The sequence below is a fragment of the Micrasema longulum genome, unplaced genomic scaffold (assembly GCF_059751315.1).
Source record: "Micrasema longulum isolate JH-2025_06_02 unplaced genomic scaffold, ASM5975131v1 h1tg001694l, whole genome shotgun sequence".
NCBI classification, from domain to species: Eukaryota; Metazoa; Arthropoda; class Insecta; order Trichoptera; family Brachycentridae; genus Micrasema; species Micrasema longulum.
The window spans coordinates 202,960-217,502 of NW_028278872.1; the positions used below are offsets into that span (position 1 = coordinate 202,960).

Here is a 14,543-nt window from a genome sequence, read left to right on the forward strand (position 1 = left end):
TTTTATGTTTTTTTAAAAAAATCATTCAAACACTTTACTTCATTGTCAAATTTAAAAAAAATGTAAATGGGGGCTAGATTACTTACCGTCCTTGCGCTCTGTAGCTGCAAGACGTGCAGGATAGTGATTTATTGTACAGCGGTCTTGAGGTGGTTTTTACAAAAATGGCGCTTTATAAACTTTATAAATATATGTATGAAAATAATTATGTTTGGTCGCAGTTTAAACTATGGGTAAATAAAAAAAATAATTTATATTTATAATAAATTAACGTCACCATTTATATCTTCTTCAAAAAATAAATATAAATATCTACAAGCCCATCCAGCGCCCAGCCCGTTCCCTGAGGGGGAAAGAAACTGACTGATTACTGCAGCTTTTTTTATCATTTAAATGTATATTGTATTTTGACATCTCAAAACCCAGTCGGTATATTTTCTCCCCTGAGTTCACTCGCAGATTACATATATTATTTGAAGATTCTCTATTTGGAGAATAGCCTTTCAAACATTATTTCCTAAATACCATTTTCCTTCGATTGTATTCTGTTGACATATTATAAATAAATCGACACTAACTAATTTATTACTATATCGAAATATTATATCTGATGCACTATCCAAAAAAACCCAAATCGATTCTATTTATGTTTCTCCCGTGAGCAATCTGGGTGTTTTGTTCGATTCGAAATTATTATTTAAAGAACACATTATTAAAATATCTAACAAAGCTGTAAAATTATTAGGATTTGTACTTAGAACCGGAAAAGATTTTAATAATACAAACACATTAAAATATCTTTACACATCTCTGGTTAGAAGCCAACTAGATAATAATTCTCCAGTATGGTCACCTTATCAAATCACTTTCTCAGATTCTATTGAGAGAATTTATAATAAGTTTCTTAAATGTATCAATTTTAAGATGGGTTTTTGTAGTAATCGATTGAATTATAACAAAACTCTAGACTCTAAAATTAACCAAATTGCAAGAAGAACATCGACCGATCTTACGACTTTATATAAAAGCATAAAACCAATGTTTGATACCCCTGACATACTGAAGTTGATTTCATTCTATGTACCACCTAGGTTAAGCAGAACAACTACAATATTTTATTGTCAAAATTCTCGAACGGTACCTCAATATTGAGGTTCTCACCTATTTTTAGATTACAGAATACCGAGAATGAATATGCATCAAATTTTGATATATTTAGTTTATTTCTGCCTAACTTAAAAAATAAAGAGACCAACATATTTTAATCAAACAGAGCAAATCAACTTCAGGAGATTAGGTTGGAATAGTTATAATTTGATTGATTAATGTATTTTGTTGTTGTATAATTTCTTTAAAATATATATGTATTTCAAGTAATTCATAATGTGTATAGTACGAGCATATTAATATTTCATACTCGATTTTTTTGTTTTTTTTATTTTTAAGCTCTCTTTATACCACATATATGTAAATGGCCGAAATTCAGTATATAAATAAATAAATACATACACCAGTTCTTTCGTCCGCCCGTCTTAGTGGCGCTTCGCTCAATGCTGCGTCAATTTTTGGCACTATGCATTTAGAAGGAAACAATTCGGACGGTGACGGTCACGTGGTGGTGTGACATTTTTGTTGCAATGTTATCGCTAATATGTCTAATGAATGTCTTGAAATATTTAAAAAAAAAGTTTATTCAGAAAACAAAATTCAGTCAGATGAATCTCTTCGCAACAACAATGAAGAATTGAAGAAATATGGATGTTTAAACATTCAAGCTTACTAAATGCTGGGCTTCATTTGAAGAATTACCAAACACTTTAAAAAAACAAACACATTGAAAACTTTATGCATTAACACTTTTGTACGCAGTAACTTGGAGTTTGCATCCGTTGTGTGGAGCCCACAATACATAACAAACATCGAAATGATTAAAAATGTTCAATGAAAATGTTCAAAATACCTAGATTATAAAATAACATGACGCTTTGCACTTACAGCCAATCTGATAAACAAAACGAAATTTTTACCCTTGAAAATAGACGCACACGATCCCACATACTATTTAATGATGCTCACACTTACACACACCTGAACACTCTTTTGTTGTACCACAATTTAATATGTATGATTTTTATTTAGAAACTTCACTGGTCTGTCTTTAAACCGTATTTTTTTATGTTATTATATCATTGTCGACTGTTTGTTTCTGTAAAATAAATAAATAGGCAAAATAGTGAATGTTGCACAGTGTGTGTGTGTGGCCAATTAAACCAGCCAATGACAGGTCGTAAGCCCTGTAAATGCCTTGACTTCCATATTCCCTTATTTAAGGTATTCTTATTTCCTGTTGTAATTTGTTAATATATATTAACGTTTCCCATTATGTGTATATTTTTTATTAATAAAAAATGGCAATGATTTATGGTCCTGGACTGATGATTTGGGCACTGCATTGCTCTATGTGGTGATGGGGAAAAATTAATCATTGTTTTGACTTATGTTTATTGAATTGGTAGGTAAAATATTATAAATTAAGGGGTGAGTAATAGAATGAGGAAGTTCAGTGATTTCCTATTTGTTAATATACTATCAAACTAAGCCATTTTAAAAACTTTTTCATTTTTATGTATGTATAATATTGTTTAAAGATTTGTAATTTTAAAATTACTCCACCCGTGACGTCACTAGTTGTTGTCGGTCAGTTGAGCTGATATATAAATAGAGAACCCCGTACGTATGAAAACACGCTTAACTCTCCCTTCCCGGTGACGTGTAGCTAGTACACATTGCATCTAATAACTTTAAGATCTCCATAAATATAATAATTTCTGGGTTGAGATTTTCGGTATTCCTCCAATATACATTTACGTATCGGAAAAATTGTTTTTTTATTAAATAATTAATACTTATTGGGAACAAGAAAAGCGTTTAATCAAAAATCGGAGATATCACCAGTACAATAGTAAGTTTACATGTTGCGTTCGTAGTAAAAGAGTAATCCTAATGTTTAATTATCTCACACACTCTTTACGTCTCACTTTCGATAATACAGGTATATTTAGGAGCGAGAGAGACAATTTTTACGCGTTACACGCGCGAACAGCAAAGTTTCTTGTACTTCTCACATAGTTGATTGACGCTTTAAAATTGTCCATTTTTATTAAAATGTATTTTTCATAAAAATGGACAAAAAAATGTAATCTTCCCCTTACAATAAAATGCTCCAATTTTAAAGCATGTAAGAATAAAAAATTATATCCAATTTCTCGTAGCCGTAAATTTCCTTATTTTATTGTCAAGGCGTCTTATAATTGCTAAATGTAAATTTTCCTATGATTATTTTTGCTACTCGGCCTCGTGGTGTAATGGTCAGCGCGTTTGCCTACCATGCAAGAGGTCTCGGGTTCGATTCCCGACATGGTTAATATGAAATATTTATTTTAAAGCGTGTTTTCACACTAGAATATTTCATAGTTCTTGGACTGGTACCTGAAGCGTAAGACTGATCATCTTACCTTCATGAAACAATTTTTTTTTATCAAGATACGCTGCGATTGGTGTACCATGCAGTGGCCTATGCACTATTAAATGAGGAAAGGGAATTATGATAAAACGATGATTAGTACAATTATAAGGTACGAATTATATTTGTGAAATTGCCATTATGTACACATTTCTATTCATTTTATAACAATTCTAACAATTTTAATAATACGTTAATAACACGAAAATTGATTTCATTATATCTAACTTTCAAAGTTCTAAAATAGGGAAATATAACTTTTTTAAATATATGTTTAAAGTAATAAAAGTCCTGGTAAAATACTGTCCCGTAAAAATTTTTTTTTTTTAATTATTAGAAGCATAAAAAATATTTTTAAATTTGTAATATTGAATTCCCGCGACAACGGGCATTTAATTGGCCATGCCCCTAATACGTCACGAATTATTTTTATTTGTTCCTGCCCATTCAAATGTGTTTAGAACATTGCCACGAATCTTGACTTCATAACTTCCAAGGCCAAACATGTTGCGTATTTTATTAAATTTCTTTTTTACGTGTATGTATAAATCTTGATTCCGAAAATAAAATAAATTACATCAAGATTGCATTAAGCGGAATACTTTTTATTTGAAAAATGTAAAAAAAGTAATGTTCCTAGGTAATAATGTCACTTTAAAAAAAGTTCTAACAAAGAAAATTTGAAAACCGCATAAAAAACCATTAAAAAAAACCATGAATGAGAAGCACGTATCTACTTGTACTGAAAAACGATTAGAATCTTACTTGAATCTGCTTTTGGGAGCTTTGTAAAAAATCAGCAAAGTTCAGAACCACTAGCAAAACTGGATAAAGTTTTTTTTTGCAAGAAAACTGATGTTTAAATTTTATTTATTAATTTACTATTTGAATATTACCTACATTTTTTTTGAGTTTTTAAAATCATTAAAATTACATTTTTATACTTAGTTTTGCTACAGCCCGCCAGAGGCGCTAGTATAAGTGTTGAATGAATTTAATTTGTTTTGCCGCTAGAGCTTCACGTAAAGTAATTCCTCTACCGTCCACGTATCGAATGGCGCCACGATACAGGCGATCCCCCCAAACCTCAACTCCTTACCGCTAAGTGAAAATTTAAAGAATTGCGACGGGGCTGGACTGGAAAAAAAAAACATAATCGAATTAAATGTTTATGTTTTTTTTAACACGTTGAACTTTAAAAGCTTTGTAAGTCAATACCTACCTTTAAGAATACTATTTACAAAATAAAATTAACATAATTACAATAATAATAACGTCGATTTGGTGTCTTATACGAATTATTGAAATAGACGTGTTTGATTGAAATGAATGTAAAGTTTTGAAAAGCTCTATTGGTTTTGAATATTTATAACATTGTATGGAAAAATCGATGTTTACAATGATGTTTATTTAAGAATTTAGAGTTTATCATTTGTACGATTCAGCTCATTTTTTAGTGTTTGTTCCGTTTTTTAAAACGTTATGAATCAACGCTTCACTACCGGGTACAAAGTACAGCGAGAACAAACATGTTTATATCACCATCCCACATGATGTAGTGACAACCGACTCAATAAACAATGGCAAATACACGTGGTTATCGAGAGTAACATAATCGATTTAACGGTTTATGGTTGATTGAAACGGGTCAAGGCTCAACAGGTTCCACAGAGGTATATGCCGATATTCCTTTTGTGATACAAAACGCAAAATCAAAATAAAAGAAATAAATAAAAGAATAAAAAAAGAAAACAAAAAAATCCGCCCCAGACTTCGGAAAAATAAAAACTAGTGTTCCTTTCCTTGTCTCTCCCCAGCACTCTTTCGTACAGCGTCCCTTTTCTTTCAGGCCCGTCTGGGCTCGGTGCGGGAAGGGCGTACGCGACCGATCGTCGGAGCGCGGGATTCAGGGCGCACGGGGCTCCGGCGTAGGGGCGCGAATGCCCGGCGGGGCGGTGCGCATGTGCGGGTTGCGGAGACGCCCCCATAGGACGTCGCTCCGGCGGGAGGCTCTGGCGGCGCCGGCTACAAGACGTCCAGGCGCGCCGGTTACGAGAGAAAGTGTGCGTCGCCAAAAAAACGAACCGCTCGCCTTGAAAAAAGGCATTAGAAAACAACGCGAAGTTGAAAGTTGACGCGGTTTCGCGCGATCGAAAAAACAAACAGTTTTGATAAAGTTTTATTTGTGTTGATTTTTTTTTGTAAAATAAAATTATCATTACTTCAAATAATTTTTATCAATCTAGTTATAAAAAGTTGTATTTAATTGTAAAGTGATAAGATATACTAAGCTAATCAAATTATTTAATACCAAAGCGGAAATTGCAATAAAACTATTTTTAACCAAGTGAAAAACAGTTACTCGATTAATTTAAATAAAAAAAAGTTCCTTTTGTTTTGTGTTTTGCTACTGTAAGCATGCTTCGTTCAGACGAGAACATTGAACAACAAGTTGTAAAGAGTGCAACTATTATTTCCTGAAGGTGAATTATGAATGAACTATGACGTCATGAAGTTTAAAGAAGTGCAAAAAGACAATGACTAATAATTTTGTATTTTAAAACAAGTGGTAAACATCGAAATAGAAGTTCGTTCTAGATATTTGGGACTTTTATCGTTGTCAGCTAATTTAGACTAACGCGTTAACAATATATTTATTAGTTAATGTAGTTCTCAGCCATGTAACTTGTTAAGCTTTTAGCCAAATATTATTTGTTATATACAGTAATGCCTAATAGAGTACCAATTTTTCGTAACTTATTTTGTTTACTGACGTAAAATAATTAAGTTTTTGTTTACACCGTATTTCCGAGTTAATGTTAATCTGAAGACCGACTGTGTAAAAGTTCCAAGTCCCGGTCGACTGTACAAATATGAGTGAACTATTGTTTTTAAACTAAATCAATCTAGGAAAATATCTGGTGAGTAAACAAATAATGTTATATTAAAGTGATATTCGATCAACGGAAAAAAAAACTTAAAACAACTTCTTTGTAAAAAACGATTAAAAAATATTTAACCATAAAAAATCAATACGTTAAACATTCGAAGTTAACAGCGAAAGCAAACTCAAAGAATACTCGATATTCCAGTTCCCTTGCAAACTTAGGGGTTGAAATATGAGTACATAAAGTAAAGGGATTATCAAACAGTCCCGCGGATCTACGTAAATAATGCACGTTTTTAAAAATCCGAAAATATGTTAAAACCGTTTTTTTTTTTTTTTTTACAATAATAATATTGTTAATATTTTCAAAATACTTTTTTATGATTAAAAAATAAAATGTGGTCATATTTTAGACATTTTCTTACAAAATATTTTTTGTGTCTTTTAAAACGTAATCTTTTGATTTAACTCATTTAAAATTTAGTGTTCTAGATGTATCTAAACTAAAAAATGTATCCGGGATCGTAACTTAAACCATAAATGATTCAATTCAATTTTTATGTTTTGCTTTTTTAACATTATAGACTTTTCATTTTAAAGGCAAAAATAAAACAATAGATGAAAAAATTATTTTTAAAATATCATTAAAAAAAACATTCAACTACCTTTTATCAAATTCAACGATTGTTAAAAAAATTATAAATCTTGGCGCCAAAGCGGTTTGCTTTACAATAAAACCATTTTTATTGAGATAAAAATAATCCGTAAAAACGGGTGGTAGCAATTATAAATCAATATATTTTATAATCGAGCTTGAAAATTAAACTTATCTGCTTTCCATGCATAACATTTTTGTTCAAAAAAATATGAATTTTTGTCTCATTTATTTGGTGACACGTGATTTTCATACAAAATTGATCAGACAGTAAAAAAGTAATGCATTTGCAAATACGAAAAATAAACTAATTTCAAAAGCGATAGTGAAAATGTTTTCTAAATTGGCTTTGCAACTGATTACTTTTTTCTTATATACATATTATCTATCACAATTAAAGGAATAATCTAATCCTTTTTAATTCAGATAACCAGTATTTATTTATTATCGAAAAACGATATATAAAATACAAACAAAGCTAAGTATTTCACTGTAGTACTAAACATTTAATTAATACGTTTGTAATAATAATAACAATATAAGGTTATACCAATGAAACTTAATCTTATATTCTATCAAAAAAAACATTTCCAATATTAAGTGGAATTTAATCTACAAGCTTACCATAGAAAGCTTGAACAAAAAACTGAGTTTTCGAGAGAGAGAATATTCAATACATCAAATGGTCAGTAAATACAACGTTTATGGTTATCAGTTTTTTTTATTCAACTTAAAAATGAATTTTACCAAATTTGAGATAAATTCAAACCATTTGTCAAAAACATAAGTAATTTTAAATAAATAATATCAGTGATTTAATAGTATAAAGCTCGGAAAATTAATTTCAAAATGTCAAAAAAATGACACATCAACTACTTACTTACTTATTATTGAAGTCAATATTTTCTTCAAGAAAAACACGTTTTTACTTATTCGTGTAAATGCATTTGAAATTTTGTAACTCTACTTAATAAACAATTAGACCTCATTTAATTTAAGTACAAATATTAAAAATAAGCAGTAATTTTATTGAATAAAAATCTAAGAAATTCACAAATAAAGTTAACTCGTTTATTTGGGATTTTTCGTAACTTTTTTCTGACATTTTTATACAACTTTATTTATCAAATGCCAGAATAAATTAGATCACCGATGAGAAAAAGACTATTTATACAAAAATAATAAATTTTTACGAACAGATTTTATTTCATATCATGAAAGATTTAAGCGAGATTTTTCGTTTACTGAAAAAAGTGATTAAGCTAAAATATTTCAAAAAAATTGCATTGTACAATTAATTTATATTCATGAAAAATCATATGATAAAATACTGACAAAAAAATTTTTGTAAATTAGGACAAAATGCACTGAGATCTAAAATACCACAGTTTAATATGTTATGTATTCATCCCACTCAACACAGGGCTTTAGCCCCGTGAAGTTAGAACTGTTCTCATGATGTAAAAGAATATGTATTTTCATACAAATAAAAGTTATATCTCATCAATTATGCAGACATGATTTTGTTTTTTTTTTATTTAGACACTTGAACGTATAAGTACTTTTTTCCTTAAATTTCATATCTTACCAACAAAATATTATGTACGAAAAATATTTTTTTTTCAAATGTTGGTCGGCACCAATCACTATTATTTCAATAAAACACAAAAATAGCTTCCATAAAATTTAGTGAATTACATATTTTGTAAATCAGCTAAAATTATTGATTTTCTAGTTGAAAATTTTTATAGCTACTGAATGATATGAAATAATTGTTTTCTTTGTATTAAGCCCCCTAAACATGGAGCAGGGTTATGCACGTATAGACATGAGTATAAATTTCCATATATGTTGGTACTACTCACAAAACTTACCCTTCCGAATTTCTATTGAAAAATACGCGAAGTAAACCAAGTACCCACCTAATGATTAAAAAAACATTTGAGTAATTTTTAAACAAGGTTGAGATAATTTGCATGTATTTGTTAAGAAGGATTTTTCATTAAATTAGTCACGTTTCAGTAAAAAATGATTCTGAAAATTTTCCGCGAAAAAGTTGATCTCGGTATAACAAAATGTAAACAAAAATTCCCATGTGTTTATGCCATCATAATAGAGTGCAACGACCACCGTATTAAAATATAATTAAGCGAAGAATATTCGCAAAAAAGGCTGGGGTGAGGGGGAGGATTTCAGCGAGGGTTGAAGGGGGGGTGGCGGGCGGGTAGCGCCGGCGCGGGTGGTGGCGCGTCTTTAGTCGCTGTCCTAAAGCCGCCCGCGCCGGCCGCCGCGGCCTCCGCGTCTTATATACCACGCGTCATAGCCTTATACACCATTACTGGGCCGGAGTCCATCCTGCAAGGTTGGCACCCTTGCTTTCCCCAAGGCGCTCGGCGGTCTTCGGTTCAAAAAAAAAACAATCGACTTCGTTCCGCTTTAAAAAATTCGAACTTACCCGGTCACCGGTTTTAACAAGAGCCAAAGTCGTCACACCGTGAACTTTCGAGTGATAAAAAACAAAACTTTTTTGAATTCGCGAAGTCAGTTTAAACTGAAACACCATAAACCAGTTTCGACAAGTTCGGCGGTGTTGATTGCTTTTTTGGAATTCGATCGAACAGCGACAAACAAATCTAATATTTAAAAACAAATATTTTTGGATGGAAAAATAAACATATTTGGAAGATTTTCTTTTCGACTAAAAATAAAAACGATTCGTTCCTCAAAATTTTGTGATTTTAAAATTAACGAAAAATTTCTGTAACTACGTTTAGGCTTTAAAATTTTATTACAAAATTCAAAATTTAATCCAAAATTAAATCGGCGTTCAAAATTTTATAACCATTGAAAGTTACTATATTAGATGATAATTTATATATTATATTTGATCGGATAATATATTAAAAGACTCATTACACGTTAACCTCATATGATAATAAGATTTTTCGAATCTTCGCGATTAGTTTAATTTATAAAAAGATACGCGGTCTTAGTGGATGTGACTCGAAGCTTCAATCGTAGCAGTTCCGATTGAGACTATAACGTGTACTTTATGTGTTGTGTGCGAAAGATCAAACAAATAACTAAAACTCTTCGTGACTAATTTGAATTGTTGACTGTGTAAAAAAACTGTGGAACAATAAAATAATAAATCACAGATTATCAAGGACAAACTGGTTGCATTTCTCCGCAGACCGGTTGGTTGAGTTTTGTAACAAGATTTTTTACCTCCTAGAATGGACAGTGTATAGTTTTGTGTACGGCTTTAGAAAAGTCCGGTCCGCGAGCGGCTGTTTGCATTTAACTTAGGGGATCCCGATTTAATTACCCTGTACTTCGTTAGACGAGGGGAAACCTCGACTATTGAGTTTATGTAGTTTTTAGCTAGTTTCGAAACCTATTCAGACTTAAAGTTCAAAACTTTTTACGGAACTCGAACGCCAAAATTTGTTTCGTGTTTAAAAATTACTGAGCTGTGTTATTTTTTACGTTGTGTTGTTTTGTTTAATGCATGTTTTGATTTTTATTTATTTAATAAATACATTATTTTCGTTGTGTTTTATTATTTTATTTTTATATTATTTAAGGCTGTTTTACATTCAAAGTTAAACTTTTGTAACGGGCGTAGTTTGTAATTTTACAGATTTATAAATACATGAATTATTCACAAACTGTAAAGAAAACAGTAAAAGGAAAAGTCTGTAAACAAACATGAAGTCGGAAGTGATTTCAGTTATCAAAAATATGACATGATTTAATAAAACAAAAAATATCTTTATTATTTTTTTCTTGTTCTTGTTTTGGATCTGTAGAATACTCGGTTTAGTTCCTCTACTACGATATTAACCTTTGATTGGACGTTATAAAAACTATCGAAAATATTAAATTATTTATGAAAAAACAAATATTTTCTTTAACAATGAGAAGTTTTTTTGTTGTTGTTAATTTCTCGTTTTGGATCTGTAAAAAAGCGCTATTTAGTTTTTCTACTGATCAGTAGAGTGTCGATCGACTTTCTGTATCAAAATAGTTCGGTATTATTTTCCCGACGGAACACAAATGACGCACGTGACGGAAATTAAATTGTAAAAAATTATAAAAACATATCTTATCACTGTTTTTCACAAACATTTAATTAGAAATACTATCTTATCTAAGAACAGGCAGGTATTAAAATTCTGTTTAATGAAAACATTATTTTTGACGGATTTTCTTATTTTTTAAAAAGCAACCAGTGAAAACATTTCTTTAAAAAAAAACATAAAACGGATTGTTTTAAATATTGTTGAAGGCTTATTTGTGTACATGCTTGATAAATTGTTTAGCTTACCCTCTTTAACAGTGTATCAACGTATTTAAATAAAAATATACCCCTATGATTTCACATGAGTTAACATATAATGCAAAACATGTTATCTCCTTAATTTTAAAAATTATTTTTCTAAAATAAGCTTAAGTTATATGTTTATTTTTCAAATAAAGGAAAATAGATTATTTTCCAATTAGTATTTTTACGTGTTAATTCCTATTTTTAAATATTTGTATTTCAAAATATCTCGTATTTTTATAACGACGTTACAACACTGTTATCAGAAGAAAATATTAGTAGTCTTTAAAAGTTTGATTACGGATAAATCATATTGCAACCAACAAGTTTGTTTTAAAAGTAACATTCAAGCATTGTATTTATGTAGGTTCCTATTAAATTTATTGTTTGATGTATCAAACTAGTAATAATAAATTTAGCAGCTTAGTTGCTTTGTTTTAAGTAATATTTATAATAATGATAAAAAAATACGTTTAAATAACATAATTTTTAAATATACAACGTACATTTTGAGATAATAATATTTCGGTGTAAGATTTGTTGTAAAGCTGAAATAGAGATGGGATTCAATAAATAAATAATTTTTACTACCGCCATCTGTAGACGAGATCCATATACAATGTCGATAATTTAGTGCGGCTACCAACTAATAGAGTTTCTAGAAAGACAATAATAATCAAATGAGAAAAATAATATCCTTACTTTGGTAATAATATTAAAAAAGCTATGTAGTATTGTAAACAATATGAATTAAATAATTTTTGACCGAGAATAATTTTCATAAAACGTAAAAAACGATCGATTTATTAGAATCGATATAATTAGTTTTAGTAATTGTCAATAGAGGGAAAGAAGCTTTATTTTCAAAATTTACCAAAGCATTATCTATATAGTCAGCATTATTATCAGCACGTTTTTTAAATTTTTATTTTAAATTGAATACAGTACATAGGGCACTGTATAGGCGTATTGAAATTTCACAACCATAATGTCTTCACCGAACCTAAAAATTGTACGATTTCTTTTCGCTTAAAACTTTTAAAATACATTTTCAAGTATTTACCGTCGTCATTAATGACGTCAGCTAAAGCTGACAATCTAATTTTTGTGTTGTTATCATAATTAAAGTTTTTATCGCCTGAATTAATATATACTTCGCACGCTACTTGTTCAGTAGAAAAAGCTATTTTGATCATGGATCAAAGAACCGAATCAATATTTTAACTTGTCTACTATTCAACAGAGGACACTTTAAAAAAAAATAAAGTTACATTTTATTTCGAATACCTACCATGAAAGTAAATAATTTAGGACGAGTAATATTAAGTTATTTCGTCTTGTTAAGGAAATAAAAATAAACGTTAAAGGTTCTTTACATGTTAAATAAAATATATTGTGGAAAACAGCTTCTGAAACAGCGAAAAATAAAACGTGTAAAAATATTTATGGAATGGCAGATATTAAAGTATTTAGATAACAAACTGCAATTTTAAGCCATGTATCATGTAAAAATATTGCGTTAATCTAGGAGCCTTTAAATGAATGTCGATTTTTGTCTAATAATAAAGGTACGTATTTCTTATTAAATCAAACATTTCTTTTCTAAAGGACGTTTTCAATTAGTTGTAAATAACTCTTTAATAAAAAATGTGAATTCAGTTGTGGTAGAGCGGGGTGCGATACTCAGACCTGTGATCCGTGAATCCGCGACACTACGTCGCTTTAGTTCGTTTTTGTTAAACATACGATTTTAAAAGAAATTGAGTTAAGTGTACAGGAGTTCTGAAAAAGCCCTTATTTATAAAAATTTAAATGAAAATCTTTTTAAAAAAAAATGTTTAAGGGATTTTTAACAAATTTTGTCTTGAGTTGTGGTCATTGCCTATTTCGTAAAAAAATCTTTAAAGCTCTATTTCTGCAGATTTATGTTTCGGTCTGTTGGACAAACTGAAGCGACGACTAGTCACGGGACCACCATTACCCGACTCATTTTCGTAATATTATCTTCTTCTTATATAAACAGAACGCCTGACAGAAATTTGTAAATGCACAGAATTCTTGAGTTTGATTTTCATGAATTGATTATTCTTTTAAAAAAGTGCTTTCATGATTTAAGTCTGACTGGGACCCGAAACCATTCTTGGCTAAATCTTATCAGTAACAATGATCGAAATGTGCAATGATTAGTATATGAAGTAGAGCCTTATGCACCATTAGGTGCGAAAAGTGAGATTAATAATCCAAATGATAGAAAGACACCATGATTATGATGTATTTTAAACTATTAGTGATTTTTTTATGCTAATAGGTAAGTGATTCTATAAGTACTATTTCAACAGGTTAATAATTTAACTGATTGTATGATGATTGCTCGCATACAGATCCATCGAATTAATTGTGTATAGTATATTTATTTATTTATTTTTTTTATTTTATTATATTGAAAAACATATTATACATAATTATATACAATATTCCCAAGGAGTTTTTTTTAAAAAAAACTCATTTAGGGACATACAGATAATAATTTTTTTAGAGACGTTTTTAAATTTTAAACTATAATATTATTTAACAAAAGCAGAAAAATTAAAATTATGATATACTACAAATTAAAAAGGGTATGAAAAATACTTGAAAATAACAGAATAAACAAAATACTAGGCATGGAAATAAATTCAAAATAATGTTTACATTATGCAATCTGGGAAAGAAAATTGAAAAAGTTTAAAAATTACATGGATGTATATATACATACTGAACTAGTACAAAATAAAATCATTATATTATAGTATATTTTGCATAAATTAATTGATTTGGATGTTATTTAAGTAGATCAAGTGTAATTTAACGGTTAAATGAATAAACGGGAACAATTAACTTAATGGCATTATCGATGATGATTCCACTGTAGTTCGCTTTATATTTTAAACACAATATGTTTTTATATTGACACATCAATGAACAGTACTCACTTGAATTGTATTTAAAGACATAATATGTTTTTTATTTAGGTAACTTGAAATTGTTTCGAACCAAATTTTAATATTGTCAAATAAACAAATAAATAATGAATAACTGTGTTATCTGTTTTTGAAATGTTCAAAAGCTTATTTTGGTACACGAAACGATACAAGCGAAATTGCGACGGCCT

At 29.5% G+C, this 14,543-nt stretch overlaps 1 protein-coding gene and 1 long non-coding RNA gene across 6 annotated transcripts in view; one reads left to right on the forward strand and one right to left on the reverse strand.

Annotated features, from left to right (window-relative positions):
* LOC148274294 (uncharacterized) overlaps positions 1-14,543 on the reverse strand; it is a 155,971-nt gene that overhangs the window by 39,327 nt on the left and 102,101 nt on the right. The gene's annotated exons all lie outside the window — the stretch shown is intronic.
* LOC148274296 (homeobox protein prospero-like) overlaps positions 4,054-14,543 on the forward strand; it is a 224,359-nt gene continuing 213,869 nt past the window's right edge. For 3 of the 4 annotated variants that reach the window (XM_088237335.1, XM_088237337.1, XM_088237338.1), the window contains exon 1: positions 4,054-6,444. The gene's annotated coding sequence lies outside the window, so the exon portion shown is untranslated. Of the gene's footprint in view, positions 6,445-8,592; positions 10,263-14,543 lie in introns of those variants that run through there. The other variant, XM_088237336.1, reaches the window with a different exon arrangement.